Source organism: Chlorocebus sabaeus, chromosome 4 (assembly GCF_047675955.1).
Source record: "Chlorocebus sabaeus isolate Y175 chromosome 4, mChlSab1.0.hap1, whole genome shotgun sequence".
Lineage (NCBI taxonomy): Eukaryota > Metazoa > Chordata > Mammalia > Primates > Cercopithecidae > Chlorocebus > Chlorocebus sabaeus.
This window is the reverse complement of record NC_132907.1, coordinates 10093671-10108926: the sequence shown is the minus strand read 5'-3', so window position 1 is coordinate 10108926 and position 15256 is coordinate 10093671. Positions and strand designations below refer to the sequence as shown.

Below are 15256 nucleotides of genomic sequence, written 5' to 3'. Positions count from 1 at the left end.
TCCTAGCCCAGTAATTCACAAAGGGTGGTCCCCAGACCAGCCGTATCAGGACTTGTTAGAAAGGAAAATTCTTGAGCCCACCTCAATCCAACTGTATAAGTCTGCTAAGGTTGCTGTAACAAAATACGACAGACTTGCTGGCTTAAACAATATAAATTTATTGTCTCACAACTATGGAAGCTAAAAGCCAAAAGATCAAGTGTCAGCAAATTCGGCGTCTCCTTGGCTTGCAGATGATGAGTCTCCACCCTGCTGTGTCCTCCCGTGGCCTTTGCCCTGTGTGCATGCATCCAATGGTGTCTCTTCTTCTTCTTATAAGGACATCAGTTATGTAGGATTAGGGCACCACCGTTGTAACCTCATTTAACCTTACTCTTTAAAGGCCCTATCTCCAAGTACATTCTAAGGCACTGGGGGTTAGAACTTCAACATATGTATGTGGGCGGCACAGTTCAGTTCATAGCAACTACTAAGAAACTCAGAGGTTGGAACCTAGCAACCTGTGTTTAATATGTCCTTCAGGTGATTTTAATACCAAGGTAGAGTTTGAGAACTGTGCTGGCTAGTGAGGACCCCAACTCACCGTAATGAAAGGGTAGTCTTAGCTGAAGTGATAGGATTATTGTAAGGATCTATAGATTTTTGAGAAAAAACTGATTCTGTCATATACATGCACAAAAAGATTAGTCTAGAAGCCCTCAGGACTATTGTCGTTTTGGCAAACTTCTGAAATAAAGAGAGTTCTAACCAGAAAGTCTAAGTGTGAAGCTTGGCCCTACGCAAGGACCTGGCCACCAAGAGCACAACTGCAAGCATCCAGCAACTACTAGTGCCTGCCGGAAGCAAATGGATTAAATTCTCCACTATTCTCCCCAGCTGGCCTTGGGAAGTGGACTGAACCTTTTGGATTGAGTGAATTACTCCACTTGGATTCTTAGATAATTCTGGAAGTGGTGGGATCTCAAAAGAGAACTGATCCTCTATTTTAACACCTTGGAGGCTATCTTAAAATTCAAATGTAAAGTGAAAGAGGTAATATATTGATTAGGTCATTGTTGAGATGATAGATTAACCTCAGGGGAAGGATTACTGTGCCTCCTGCATGAGTTGCAGAGAAAGGGTGATGGAGATATTAAAGACAAAGAAGAACTTTAGGACTCAAAATGCTGGCTGGCTGTCACGCTCATCTGAGGAGCTTATCAAATAATGGATTCCATAGGCATACTCATGCCTGACTGAATCAGACTCTCCAAGGACAGGGCTCCAGCCTCCTGGTCTTCTGAGTAAGTAAGTGGACAGTTGGCATGAGATATAGAATTAACTGAATTAGTAGTTCATCATTATTAAGCAATAGAAACACAAAAATATTACTCACATTTTTGTCATATATTTTATCAGAACTGAAAAAAAGATAAAAAGAGAATAAGGGGAGTGAAGCTTATCACAAAATAGTTCCACATTATGATATAGATATTAAGAAATTATAACACTGATATGAGGAACAGAAGTAAAATTACTTCTCCTCTCTCTCTTTTCCCTCACCCTACTGCAGTTCTCTACATGAAGCTGTTCAGGTACCCTTACCTGTTCACTATACACAGATATGTCACTCACTGATAATATGTTAGGGTGCCATCACTTCCACACCTATAGAATCATACCACGCTCATTTTATAAATACTACTCACTCTCTTTTGCCATGTAATGTTAAGATATTTTCTCAAGAATGTAGATATTACTGCTATCAAAATTCAGATGGAACTTTAAAACTCTCTTTCTTTGGCCGGGTATGGTGGCTCACACTTGTAATCCCAGCACTTTGGGAGGCTAAGGCAGGCAGATCACAAGGTCAGGAGTTTGAGACCATCCTGGCCAACATGGTAAAACTATGTCTCTACTATAAATACAAAAAATAGCTGGGCATGGTGGCAGGCACCTGTAATCCCAGCTACTTGGGAGCCTGAGGCAGGAGAATCATTTGAACCTGGGAAGTGGAGGTTGCAGTAAGCCGAGATTGCACCATTGCACTCCAGTCTGGGCAACAGGGTGAGACTCCAACTAGTTTACAGTCCCACCAACAGTGTAAAAGAGTTCCTATTTCTCCACATCCTCTCCAGCACCTGTTGTTTCCTGAGTTTTTAATGATTGCTATTCTTTTTTGTTTTGTTTTGTTTTGTTTTTGTTTTTGTTTTTGTTTTTAATTTATTTATTATTATTAAACTTTAAGTTGTAGGGTACATGTGCACAACGTGCAGGTTTGCTACATATGTGTACTTGTGCCATGTTGGTGTGCTGCACCCATCAACTCGTCATTTACATCAGGTATAACTCCCAATGCAATCCCTCCCCCCTCCCCCCTCCCCATGATAGGCCCCGGTGTGTGATGTTCCCCTTCCCGAGTCCAAGTGATCTCATTGTTCAGTTCCCGCCTATGAGTGAGAACATGCGGTGTTTGGTTTTCTGTTCTTGTGATAGTTTGATTGCTATTCTAACTGGGTGTGAGATGGTATCTCATTGTGGTTTTGATGTGCATTTATCTGATGACCAGTGATGATGAGCATTTTTTCATGTGTCTGTTTGCTGCATAGATGTCTTCTTTTGAGAAGTGTCTGTTCATATCCTTTGCCCACTTTTTGATGGGGTTGTTTGTTTTTTTCTTGTAAATTTGTTTCAGTTCTTTGTAGATTCTGGATATTAGCCCTTTGTCAGATGAGTAGATTGCAAACATTTTCTCCCATTCTGTAGGTTGCCTATTCACTCTGATGATAGTTTCTTTTGCCATCCAGAAGCTCTTTAGTTTAATTGATCCCACTTGTCTATTTTGGCTTTTGTTGCCATTGCTTTTGGTGTTTTAGTCATGAAGTCCTTGTCCATGCCTATGTCCTGAATGGTATTGCCAAGGTTTTCTTCTAGGGTTTTTATGGTTTTAGGTCTAATATTTAAGTCTTTAATCCATCTTAAATTAATTTTTGTATAAGGTGTAAGGAAAGGATCCAGTTTCAGATTTCTACTTATGGCTGGCCAGTTTTCCCAGCACCATTTATTAAATAGGGAATCCTTTCCCTATTTCTTGTTTTTGTCAGATATGTCAAAGATCAGGTGGTTGTAGATATGTGACATTCTTTCTGAGGCCTCTGTTCTGTTCCATTGGTCTAGATATCTGTTTTGGTACCAGTACCATGCTGTTTTGGTTACTGTAGCCTTGTAGTACAGTTTGAAGTCAGGTAGTGTGATGCCTCCAGCTTTGTTGTTCTTGCTTAGGATTGTCTCGGCAATTCAGGCTCTTTTTTGGTTCATATGAACTTCAAAGTAGGTTTTTCCAATTCTGTGAAGAAAGTCATGGGTAGCTTGATGGGGATGGCATTGAATCTATAAATTACTTTGGGCAGTATGGCCATTTTCATAATACTGATTCTTCCTATCCATAAGCATGGAATATTCTTACATTGTTTGTGTCCTCTTTTATTTCGTTGAGCAGTGGTTTGTAGTTCTCCTGGAAGAGGTCCTTCACATCCCTTGTAAGTTGGATTCCTAGGTATTGTATTCTCCTTGTAGCAATTGTGAATGGGAGTTCACTCATGATTTGGTTGTCTGTTTGTCTGTTAATGGTGTATAGGAATGCTTGTGATTTTTGCACATTGCTTTTGTATCCCAAGACTTTTGCTGAAGTTGCTTATCAGCTTAAGGAGATTTTGGGCTGAGACGATGGGGTTTTCTAAATCTATAATCATGTCATCTGCAAGCAGAGACAATATGACTTTTTCACTTCCTAATTGAATACCTTTTATTTCTTTCTCTTGCCTGATTTCCCTGGCCAGAACTTCCCACACCGTGTTGGATAGGAGTGGTGAGAGAGGGCATCCTTGTCTTGTGCTGGTTTTCAAGGGAATGCTTCCTTGCAGGAGTTTTGATTAAACACAAAACTAAGAATTACATTGCTTTATTTATTTCAAACAGCTTCTTCTATATTATCAAAGTTTTTTTAGCTTCTTGTTACTTTTTTTTCCTGCAACCTTTTCTGCAATTTTCCACCATATTAGGCTATTTGACCTAATCAGTAACAACTCATTGGCATAATTTTCTCACTCATCTGTGGATTCAACTATGTGGCAGTTGGCACCCTCAACCCACTGGATACAGTTTCCAAAATATCACAAAAATAATTACTTTTCACCCTCTTCCTTCTGCCCTACATAACAATGATGAAGGGGCTTAAAATTAATTGTGGTAGTTGCAGTTAAAAATTGTTAACAAAATTGTTTTTATCACACTTTTCTCCAAAACATGAATGTGGAAACAGTATAAGATACAGTTACTCTTTAGCGTCTACCTCTGTACCCCCATTTAAATTGTGTACCTGTCCCAGATCTGTCTCTGGAGCTTTATTATCCCTTAGCTACATCGTACAGCTGCCTCTGTTGGAATTAGAGAACCAATGGGACCATTCCATGTGGTTCCTGTGATTTGTCTGAATACATTTCCTTGCACTAAAACAGATAGGCATGTAAGATAAAATGTAGCATTTGGATGCAATTCGTATTGTTTTATAGGAAAACCATTTATTGAGTTATTCTGCAGACTCAGAAGTGTAATAGGTGCTGGGGATTATGAATCAGATATTCTCTTCTGACCTCAAGGAATTCACAGTACAAAATAAAAACATATTTTGTCACACAACAATTTTTTCCTTTGAGCACCAATGTTAAGTAAGACCTTATACAGGAAACTAGTGAAATGAACATGAAACTTGTCTTTTAGGAGTACATAATCAAATAGGAGAGAGGAAGCAAAAAGGTAAATAAAGCTGAAAATGACAAGTAACATCAGTGAGGCATAACGTGTACTAACGTTGAGAGCAGGAAATGTCGGAGCTAAACTGCTATTTTAATAAATAATAATTGTAAAAGGTTATCAGAAAATTTTAATGAGAGGATTCATGTAGAAGGAAATATTCTAAGATAAGTAATAAAATGATTTTCCAATGTGTGTCAAAATAACAGGATACAGTGTACTTGGTGTACGTGAAATTGAAACACATTTGCATAGCATCTGATCTGCAGTTTTTTGCAGGCTTTTGTTGAAAGTTGACAGAAGCCTTCCAGGTGTCAGTGTTTTCCCCAGATATATTTTCCATTGCCACATTTCCACACACAGTGAGCATGATATTATATGCTAAAACGACATTGTCAAATTTTAGTTTAAAAAGGATCCTTATGAATCTGCCAAATATTTTTTAATTCCAGATATAACTTTCATCAGCAAATGTAACATGAAAAATAAATATGGGACTGGCTTCTACAGGCCATGTGTTGAACATTTGGGAATATTCATCTTCCAGAGAGTTCCATGTTAGTGCTCTTCTGTGGTTAAAACATGGATATTGTGCTCTAAAATAATGTGTGGTACCTTTCTAAAGAACAGGATTTCGTTAATAATTAAATCACAATGTGAAAAGGAGAGGTGGTATTACATGGTAAAGCTATTTGTGTTTCAAAGCAATTCATGGTTCATACTTTGCTTTTTTTTTTTTTTTTTTTGCTGTCTTATACAGTTAATTTTCTCAGTGTTTGTTTTACTTTATCCAACAAGCTTCAGACCCCTTCAAGTTTAGTACAGTAGTCCCCCCTTATCTGTGGTTTCGGTTTCCATGGTTTCAGTTACCTGTGGTCAACCACAGTCAGAAAATATTAAATGGAAAATTCCAGAAATAAATGATTCCCAAGTTTTAAATTGTGTACCATTCTGAGTAACATGATTAAATCCTGTGCCATCCCACTCTGTCTCACCCGGGATGTGAATCATCCTTTGTCCAGTGTATCCATGCTGTATATACTACTTGCCCCTTAGTCACTTAGTAGCCATCTTTGTTATGAAATCGACTATCACACTATCGCAGTGCTTGTGTTCAAGTAACCTTTATTTTACTTAATAATGGCCCCAACCCATAAGAGTAGTGATGCTGGCATATTTTTATAACTGTTCTATTATATTACTAGTTATTGTTAATCTCTTACTCTGACTAGTTTATAATTAAACTTCATCATGGGGTATGTATGCATAGGAAAAAAAAAACATAGTGTATAGAGTGTTTGATACTATCCACAGTTTTAGACATTTACTGGGGGTCTTGGAACATATCCCCTCTTCGATAAGGAGGGAATACTGTGTTGGATTGTCTTCGACTTCTCTACTGAAAGAAGGTCTTCTTCCCCACCCTTTGAACCCATGTAATTCCTACTTAAGACTGAACAAAAATGAAACTCCAAGTAATACAGAGTCAGTACCAAATATTTTATGAGCAAAAGACGGGTGCAGACTATGGAAGAATAGACTTGGGGCTACATATTAAAAGCTGCTAATCATTCTCAAGACAGACCCTGAAAATATGTCAACAAGGAAGTTGAAAAGCTGTCATCCTGGGAGGTATCCAAAATTGGAATCAGGAAATTCACACAGGTATCCAGAGAAAAGAACCAGGGTTCAGACCTAGGGCAACTCGACACATTCTGCCAAACCCTTCCTCCTCACGCAGCACTGTTTCACGTCGGTCACCAGCATGTTCCGCTGCTTTCACCCCATAGCATCATAAAGGTGTCATTCAGTCTTGGACGTATCTCATCCTTTAAGGCTCTGCTCAGAACTACGCTCCACCCTGATTCCTTACCTTAAGTTCCTAATGATCTTTCTATTTTGACTTCCTGTGCCATTTTCAGGTCTGTTCTGCACAATGGAAATGAGTGTATAACCATTTGTGCCATTAAATAAACGTGGAACACAACAGTTTATAAAAATAGATTGAAAGACAGCCTAGGAAAATATAAGGCGAAGCTGGGCAGAAAATAAAGGTCAGGCATGTGAGTGGGCCAGGCCCAGTGATACCTCAGGTGCAGGTAATCCCAAAGGTAAGCCTGGAAGTAATGAAGCATTCTACAAAAGAAATACTTTTAAAATACTGATGCTAAATGCTAAGGCCAAAGCCAAGGTCAAAACAACAGTTCAGAACCAACAACTTAAACAAGGCCAAGAAGGCAGGAAAGTACTGAATATTTGAGAAGCAACAGAATGGGGATCCAGAGAAATTCCAAGAAGCCAATTTTCAAATTTGTGTAAAGGATAAATGACATTGTGTATCTAAAATAATTCTCCCATTCCTTTCCTTTGGCAGCCTCACTCTTTCCCATCTCCCCCAAGAATCTTCGCTTTTCACCTCTCCCAAGGAACCTTTTTTATCTGAGTCCTATTTAATGTAAGCCATATCAGAGTAGAGGCCACTGAACATTCCATGGCCTTGTTATATCCACAATGGGGCAGTAACCCCCTGGAGGCAGAGATATTTTTATTCTTCTGCTCCTTAGTCACAAACCTAATCTAGAAAAAACAAATGTAGAAAAGGAAGGGATTTTTGCTGTTTTAAAGTCAGGTTTTTTTTACGTAGTTAGTTAGTTAGTTGGTTTGTTTGTTGTTTTTTGAGACAGGGTCTCACTCTGTCCTCCAGGCTGGAGTGCAGTGGGTGATCATGGCTCACTGCAGCCTTGACTTCCTGGCTGAGGTGATCCTCCCACCTCAGCCTCCAGAGTAGCTGGGACTACAGGCACACGCCACCATCTGAGTTTTATGCAGTATTAAAGTATCATTTGACACATTATTTATGAAGGAATGAATAGCTCCATTATTTTCAGCTCATTCCTTCCTATGCTTTGATTTGTCTAGTTGCCTTTATTGTGCTTCATAGATGCCTGCCCTAGCATGACCCCCATAGATGCCTGCCCTAGCAGAGTTATCACACAACTGTTTTTGAAGAATTTAAAAAATACTGTAAGCATTTGTTTCACATATTCCACACTTATCCCCGACCTGCAGCCACTAGTTGGCATTTCTTTCTCCTTTGAAATAGCAATTTTTGGTCCACAGAGTCTTATCAGAGTGAAACACACTTTCTTTGCTAGTGCATTCAGAGGGTGAGATCAGCAGTAACTGGCCCATTATTTTTTTTTAGAAAGTTAATGGCACCGCTCTAAAACCCAATAAAACTATTAATGGTCATACAAAGTAAAATGTTTAATTTTAAATTTTGATTACCTTTTAGTCAATTATAAATATGAAGTGTTCAACTACAAATAACACACATTACAAATAAAAGAAGTAAGTATATTAAAATTGTAAACAAATAAATGGATAAAACCCAAAACTCAGTCAATGCTAGAGGAAGAGAAGAAAACAAACTGTGTTAAGCTTTGTGGTGCTGTGCTCTAGCTCAGCTCCTATTTGCTACAGATTCTCTTAATGGTCCCCTGAAACCCTTTCTTTCTTTTAATAATCGAACACCAAAAGTTGTTTAGCAGCATGTGTGGCCACAAATCTAAGAAAGTACATTCCATGCAGCTAGGTATGGTCAAGTAACTGAGTTTCAGCCCATGGCACATGACTGTAAGTAATGTGTGACAAATCTAGGTTTTGGATTGCAATCTTTGGTGACACTCTCTATTCCCCTTACCCCATTCCTATGGGTTGGAACATGGTCATGGTACTAGTGACCATGTAGACAAGGACAATTGATGCAACTGACATTAACTCATCTATTTCTGTGACTGTAGCAAAAGAGATACATAAATGTTAATCTTATTTAAGTCATTGTACTAAAAGGTTCCCATTGTTTCAGCAACTTAGCTTTTACCCTAAACAAAACACCCATCAATATTTATCTAGGACTCATAAAAAAATTATCTCCTTCTGCCTTATCTTAGCTCCAACCCAACTGTCTGAAAGTGTCCAAACACTCCTCCCTACTGGCAATGGAAAACTAGCTCTGGCTATATTAACTGGGGTGAGAAAACCAATATAGTTCTCCTTCTATCTAAGCTTAAGTTCCCAAGACAACTAGAGACCATCAACTTTCAACAACATATCAGTTATTGTCCTAGTCAGGACTCTTTTCATGACAAAAAAACAGTGACTCCACTTATAGGATATAAAGCGAGGAAGCTTCAAACAATGCTAGAGATCCACAGAAACCATAGCATGGTACCAACATGAGTCATGGAAACTGAAATCATTGGAGAACTGAGACAACTCAGTTATCTCTCAAGATTCATCTGCTTTCTAGCTTCTAATTCTCTCTGCACAATTTTTCTTTCCTCTTCCTTCTCTTTGCAGACCAGCTTTCTTGTAAGGGTGTCACCAGTTACTTAGGGCTGCCCATTACCAGTGCTACATAGGGAATAGGATCTCAAAGAAAAGGATTATGGGCAAGGATGGTCCAAAGCATGTCGACCAGAGATGTTAAGCTCTTAAATCTCTTTGCTTTGTTCTTAGCAGGACTCTCCTTTGATACTTTTCCTTTGCCATGGTGAAAATTCAGTCTTCCTGTGGGGAGATCTTCTTTCTAGGTCTCTTGGTTCTCTGTCTCCCTGATTCTGTGAAACCCCAAAGAAGTCAAGCTCTGTGCCCAGGCTTTGAGCTAACAAGAGCATCATCTCCAAAAATTATCTCAGTCTTTCTCCAGAATTCTACCCTGGTAGCTTCTCATCCTCCTGTGATCACATTCATTTTTCATCCATCTAATGTTTTGGTTACTGATTTTTATCTGTACCTGATACTACTGCCCACACAGGATGTATCATGGGGGCCAAAGAACCATTCACCCTGGATCTTACTCAATAGATGGCAAAATAAACTTCCAATAATCTCTCCATATTAGTTTATATATGCAGTCTCTGGTATACATTTAAGATCTTATTTATAATAAAACTTTAATAGCTCATTATCAGATACCATATTGCACATCGCAAATTACTTTTTAAATAAAACCCCACATAATCTTATAAATAACACAATTATGTTGCATTGTAATTTATGTACAGTAGACCTCCGTTAGCCATGGTTTTGCTTTCCATGGTTTCAGTGTCACAGTCCAAGAGTCTTAAATACAAAATTCCAGAAATAAACAATTAATACATTTTAAATTGCACATCATTCTGAATAGTGTGATGAAATCTCATGCCAGCCTGTACTGTCCCACTCAGGGCATGAATCATCCATTAGCCAGTGTATCCACACTGTATATGCTACTTGTTTGTTAGTTACTTAGTAGCCATCTGGGTTATTATATCAAAAATACCTGCCAGGCGCAGTGGCTCATGCCTGTAATCCCAGCACTTTGGGAGGCTGAGGTGGGCACATCACGAGGTCAGGAGATGAAGACCATCCTGGCCAAAAAGGTGAAACCCCATCTCTACTAAAAATACGAAAATTAGCTGGGCATGGTAGCGTGCGTCTGTAGTCCCAGCTACTCAGGAGGCTGAGGCAGGAGAATCACTTGAACCTGGGAGGCGGAGGTTGCAGTGAGCCGAGTTCATGCCACTGCACTCCAGCCTGGATGACAGAGTGAGACTCTATCTCAATTTTAAAAAAACCAACAACAACAGTATATATATTGGGCTTTGTACTATCTTTGATTTCAGGCATCCACTGGGAGTCTTAGAACATATCCCCTGCAGGTTCCTACTATATTAAGAGGTTACTACTGTATTAAAAGTACTCTTTCTTATGTGATAATATTAACACCTGGTTTGGGCTTAAAAAAAAAAAAAAAATTGTTCCAGAAAAGGAAGGAGGGAAGGGAGAAGAGGAAAGCAGAGGGAGATCCAGGTTTTGCTGGACCTCTGAAAGGCCCTGAACTGGCTGCAGCTCCCAGCTTCTCACTTGGGTTTTATCCCAAAAGAAGTTTGTGAATGCAGAGAAATGAGGGAAAGATAACCAGTAAGTGGATAACACTTGAAAGACTGGCCAGAGAGGTACAGAGGAGGTAGATTTCTTTCAAGTGGAAAGGGAAGGCGTGGTTTTGAGGAGGATGTGGTATTTAAGTTGGCTTCACTATACATTATATTTTATGTAATGTGAGTAACACAAGTGTGGGAAAGGGAGAAATGGGAGAGAAAAAAGGGAAAGCCAGGAACACGGAAAAGCATGGGGAAGAGAAGAAAGTCGTTTTACAGCCTATGTTCAACAAACAAACAACACAGTGATCACAGTCAGACACAACAGCTTCTCCAAAATCCTCTCCTCTCTCAATATTCCACAAATTACAATCTTCTATTTCTAGAGATTCATTTCTAGGGAACTAAGCAAAGCTCTCACTAGGGGTATATATTTGATCTATACCAGTTACTAGAAACTCAGTATCGGTTGATTTACATGACTGAGAAGGCAGGCACTAAGATACAAAGTATGCAGGTGAATGTGGATAGGACAGGGCACCAAGTTGTGCAGAGAAGCCCCACAGGGGAGGCACTGCTTGGAAAGACATACTAGGTGGGGAAGTGGAGCATGGGTGGAGCTTGGTGGGCAAGGGTGAGCAACATGGACACTAGCTTATATGGTTTGGCTCTGTGTCCCCACCCAAATCTCGTCTTGTAATTCCCATGTGTTGTGGGAAGGACCTAGTAGGAGATAATTGAATCATGGGGTGGGTCTTCCCTTGCTGTTCTCATGATAGTAAGTCTCACGAGATCTGATGGTTTTAAAAATGGGAGAGAGAGCACAAGTTCTCTCTCTCTCTTTGCCTGCCGCCATCCACCGAAGATGTGATTTGCTCCTCCTTGCCTTCCACCATGATGGTGAGGCCTCCCCAGCCATGTGGAAATGTAAATCCATTAGACCTCTTTCTTTTGTAAATTGCCCAGTATTAGGTATGTCTTTATCAGCACCATGAAAATGGACTAATACACTAGCTGTGTCACACACAAGGGTAAGAATATGATAAAGTGCCCATTTTTTGCTACGTGACTATTTTGCTCAGAGCCACCCTGAAAAGAAAGAAAATAGGAAAGGGAATTAAGGTTGTGGAATGCCAAAATAAAAAAACCACGAAGGCAGGAAGTTTGTCTAATTTGTGCTTGCTTTATACCAGAGCTCAGAACAGTGCCTGGCACTCAGATAGGTTTTAAGCGTATGAACAAATGCCTACCTGGTGATAGGCCTTGTGCTTGGGACGTTACCTGCATTAGCTCATTTAAGTCTCACACATAAACACAGATGAGGAAATTGAGATACAAAGAGTAAGTATCTTGCCCTAGGTCATCCAGCCAACGAACAGTAGTGCCAGAATTCAAATCCTAGCCTAATTGATGAAAGCCAGTGCTATTAACCACCATGAAATACTTCTTCACTAGACAGGAAACCAGACAATGACTATAGCGTACAGTAATCTGAGTTTGGCACAACTCACTCTGATGATAGCATCATTCAGATACCAACTGGAGGAACCAGTTTTAAACAAGGGTGAGGGGATGCAGAATATTAAGGGAAGCTGAGCGGTCTGGCTGACTCTATGTTATGGTATCAAATCTGGCTTGCCGGAATTTTGATTAGGACAAGAAATATTTCGAAGCACAAATGAGAAGGTATTTTCATCTCTGCTTCTCTCTTTAATTCAGAGTTCTCTAGAAGAAAAACAGGAAATGTTCCTATATGAAGCAAGTGGTATCAAAATCTATCATATCAGTATTGAAAAGCACCAGGTAATTTCTTAGATTCAGAAACCTCAATTTGTCCCTAATGAAATTCTAAGAAGGCTGCAATAACCAATTACTCAGAAACATTTTTGTATTTATTTGGCTGACTTAAACTGAATTATTTCTATATCCAACTGTTTCTATTAGTCATCACAAACTCAAAGACATTAGTTTATTCTAGTACTTTAAAAAATAATAAATGCTAGAACAAAAACATAGGATGGATAAGGAAATATATATTAATTAGTACCATTCATTTTTTATTCATTAATATGGTATTGAAGGACTTTGGCAGGTGACACTGTATATCCAAGCTACTAAGTCTATTTCTGAATGTTTCTACCGCATACCAGAGAAGAGTGAGGCAACAGAGAGCAAACTGCCAGCCTTGGACCAGCTAGTAAAGAACGGAAATGAGTCATCCATTTTTCACCCACACTCTTGAAACTAAACCTGAAAGGGAAAAAAGGTTTAATACAAAATAGAACTTGTTTATTCCCCTATCCACATTTGCTAGAACAGTGTGTAGCATAAATGTTTATGGAATAGATGGTTTAATAAATATATCTTGAATGAATAAATAAGTGAATATTTTTTCTATTTTTCCCTCAAGCTAGGAATATGAAGGAAGGCAACAAAAAGAAAATAATGCTGATTGCCCACAGGACTCATTTGCTGAGACTACAGTTACTTTTGTAGTCAAGATCCACTTAGACAAGTAATAGGCATTTTAAACTTAACATACCCAGAATAGAATTTCTAATTTCCTCCCTTATAAATTGTTCTCCCCCAATCTTCTCTCAGGAAAGGCATTTCCATTTCACAAGCAGCTCAAGGCAAAATCCTAGGGGTGATGCTTGATTCCTCTCTTCCCCTCATTCCCTATATCCAAATCCTCAATATGTAGACCCTGCTCCCAAAACGCATCCAGATTCTAATCACTATTTCCAGTACTACCAAGCTAATCCCACCGCCATTGTCAAACACCTGCACTACCACAAAAACCTCTAACTTGTCTCTCCTCTTCCAAGTTTTCCCCTCTGCAGTTTAATCTTTATCCAGATGAAAATGTGATCATTTTGAATCATGCATATTCTTTCCTTTCTCTCCTTATAATGCTGAAATCGCTTCCTGTTGTACTTAGAACAAAAGTCCAATCTGTCTCCTCTCTATCACTCTGACCTCATCTTCTGTAACACTGTCTTTTCTGTTGTCACCAAACTGGTGTTCTTTTTTCTTTTTGAACATACCGTGCTCTTTCTCATCTCAAGGACTTTGCACTTGCTGTTTCTCTGTATGGAATCCCTTTCCTCCAAATCTTGACGTGGTGGAGTCCTCATCATTCAGGTTTTAGCACAAATACCTCCTTATCGAGGATGCCTTCCCTGACTAAAGCTGACCCTCCCTGCAACACCCACACACGAGGTACATTCTATCACATCACCCTGTTTTATTTTCGTCTTAGAACTTAACACTATCTGAAATTAGTTGATAAATATGTATGCTTGCTTCATTCATCTGTGTCTACCAATGAGGATGTAATTTTGAAAAAAGTAAGAATCTTATTAGTCTTGTTCTTCATTACATCTCCTGGACTACAGTGAATATTTATTGAATGAATTAATGTTTTCTGAAAGTCCTTGAGCAGTATTTGTGGTTGGTTTTGGTACTTTTTTGAGTTTTAATTGTTCATTATGTCATTATGTTATAGGGTCTCTGCAATTAGGATTAAAAGTATAATTGAAACTGAGTCATTTTCTATTGGTTTTAGAGCAGAATCTGATAATCCTCTCTTGAGAAAACACTTTTAAACTGCCACTACATCACAGAGCCAATTCTGACATATCTATATCAAAAACTAATTTCCTCAATTCTATGTGTATGACATTCAAATTTTTTTTCTAAATATTACCCACATTTGGCATGGTCATCAGAGCTAAATGATTATTTCAACCACACGTTTTCTGCTGCTTCTCTACCTTCCTTTTCATTTTTGCATATATTGGTGATTTCCTAAATGTAAATGGTTGAGTTTAAATGCCAGCGTCGGGGGGCGGGATGGGGGGAGAAATTATTCTTTGCAAAGGCGGAGAGATTTGTTACTCAGTCAAGTGCTTCTTCAGTAGCTAAGTTCTCATTAGAAAGCTAACTTTTCAGAGTAGCTCAGAGGTGTCATTTAGAATTATTTCATTTTACCAAGCTAGCGTGAAATCTCGTGACACCCTGAGGCTACTTGTCGTGGAGTGTCACAAAATGACACTCTGTCCCAATCACCACTAAGTAATATTAACTCCTAAGCCTGATCTTCAAAGTCTTAGAATACAGGCTGCATCCATCCAAGGAGAGATTTTATTTTCCTAAAAATGATTTTAAGTAGTTTTTAGCTTATTGCAATAAGCTAGCCTTCATATTTAAATTAGTTGCATGAGAGAGGTATTTGTCATTGAAAACAAAGCTGCATTTATAGTTTTGAATTCATTGTACAGTACCCATCGTTTGTCCACCTGGTCTTCTGCTTTGGATTCATTTTACAGTACCCATCATTTGTCCACCTGGCCTTCTACTTGTACACAAATCACAGCATAACTCTGACAAGATACGGTTGTTTTCTTTGATTGTTTTAAGTTTTTAAGTTGTAGAGAAGGATCATAACATAACCTAAAAAGGAAGTATATAAATCCTAAAGAAGAAAAATTAAAAGATTTAGATATCCAAAAATAAAAATTAAAATTAAAAAGAATCAC

General features: G+C 38.7%; 1 long non-coding RNA gene across 1 annotated transcript in view; it reads right to left on the bottom strand.

The window, feature by feature from the left end:
• LOC103224217 (uncharacterized) overlaps positions 1 to 13946 on the bottom strand; it is a 66446-nt gene extending 52500 nt beyond the window's left edge. The window contains exon 1 of the long non-coding RNA XR_012092719.1: positions 13763 to 13946. This is a non-coding gene — a long non-coding RNA (uncharacterized lncRNA). The remainder of the gene's footprint in view (positions 1 to 13762) is intronic.
• Between the last annotated feature and the right edge of the window lie 1310 nt (positions 13947 to 15256).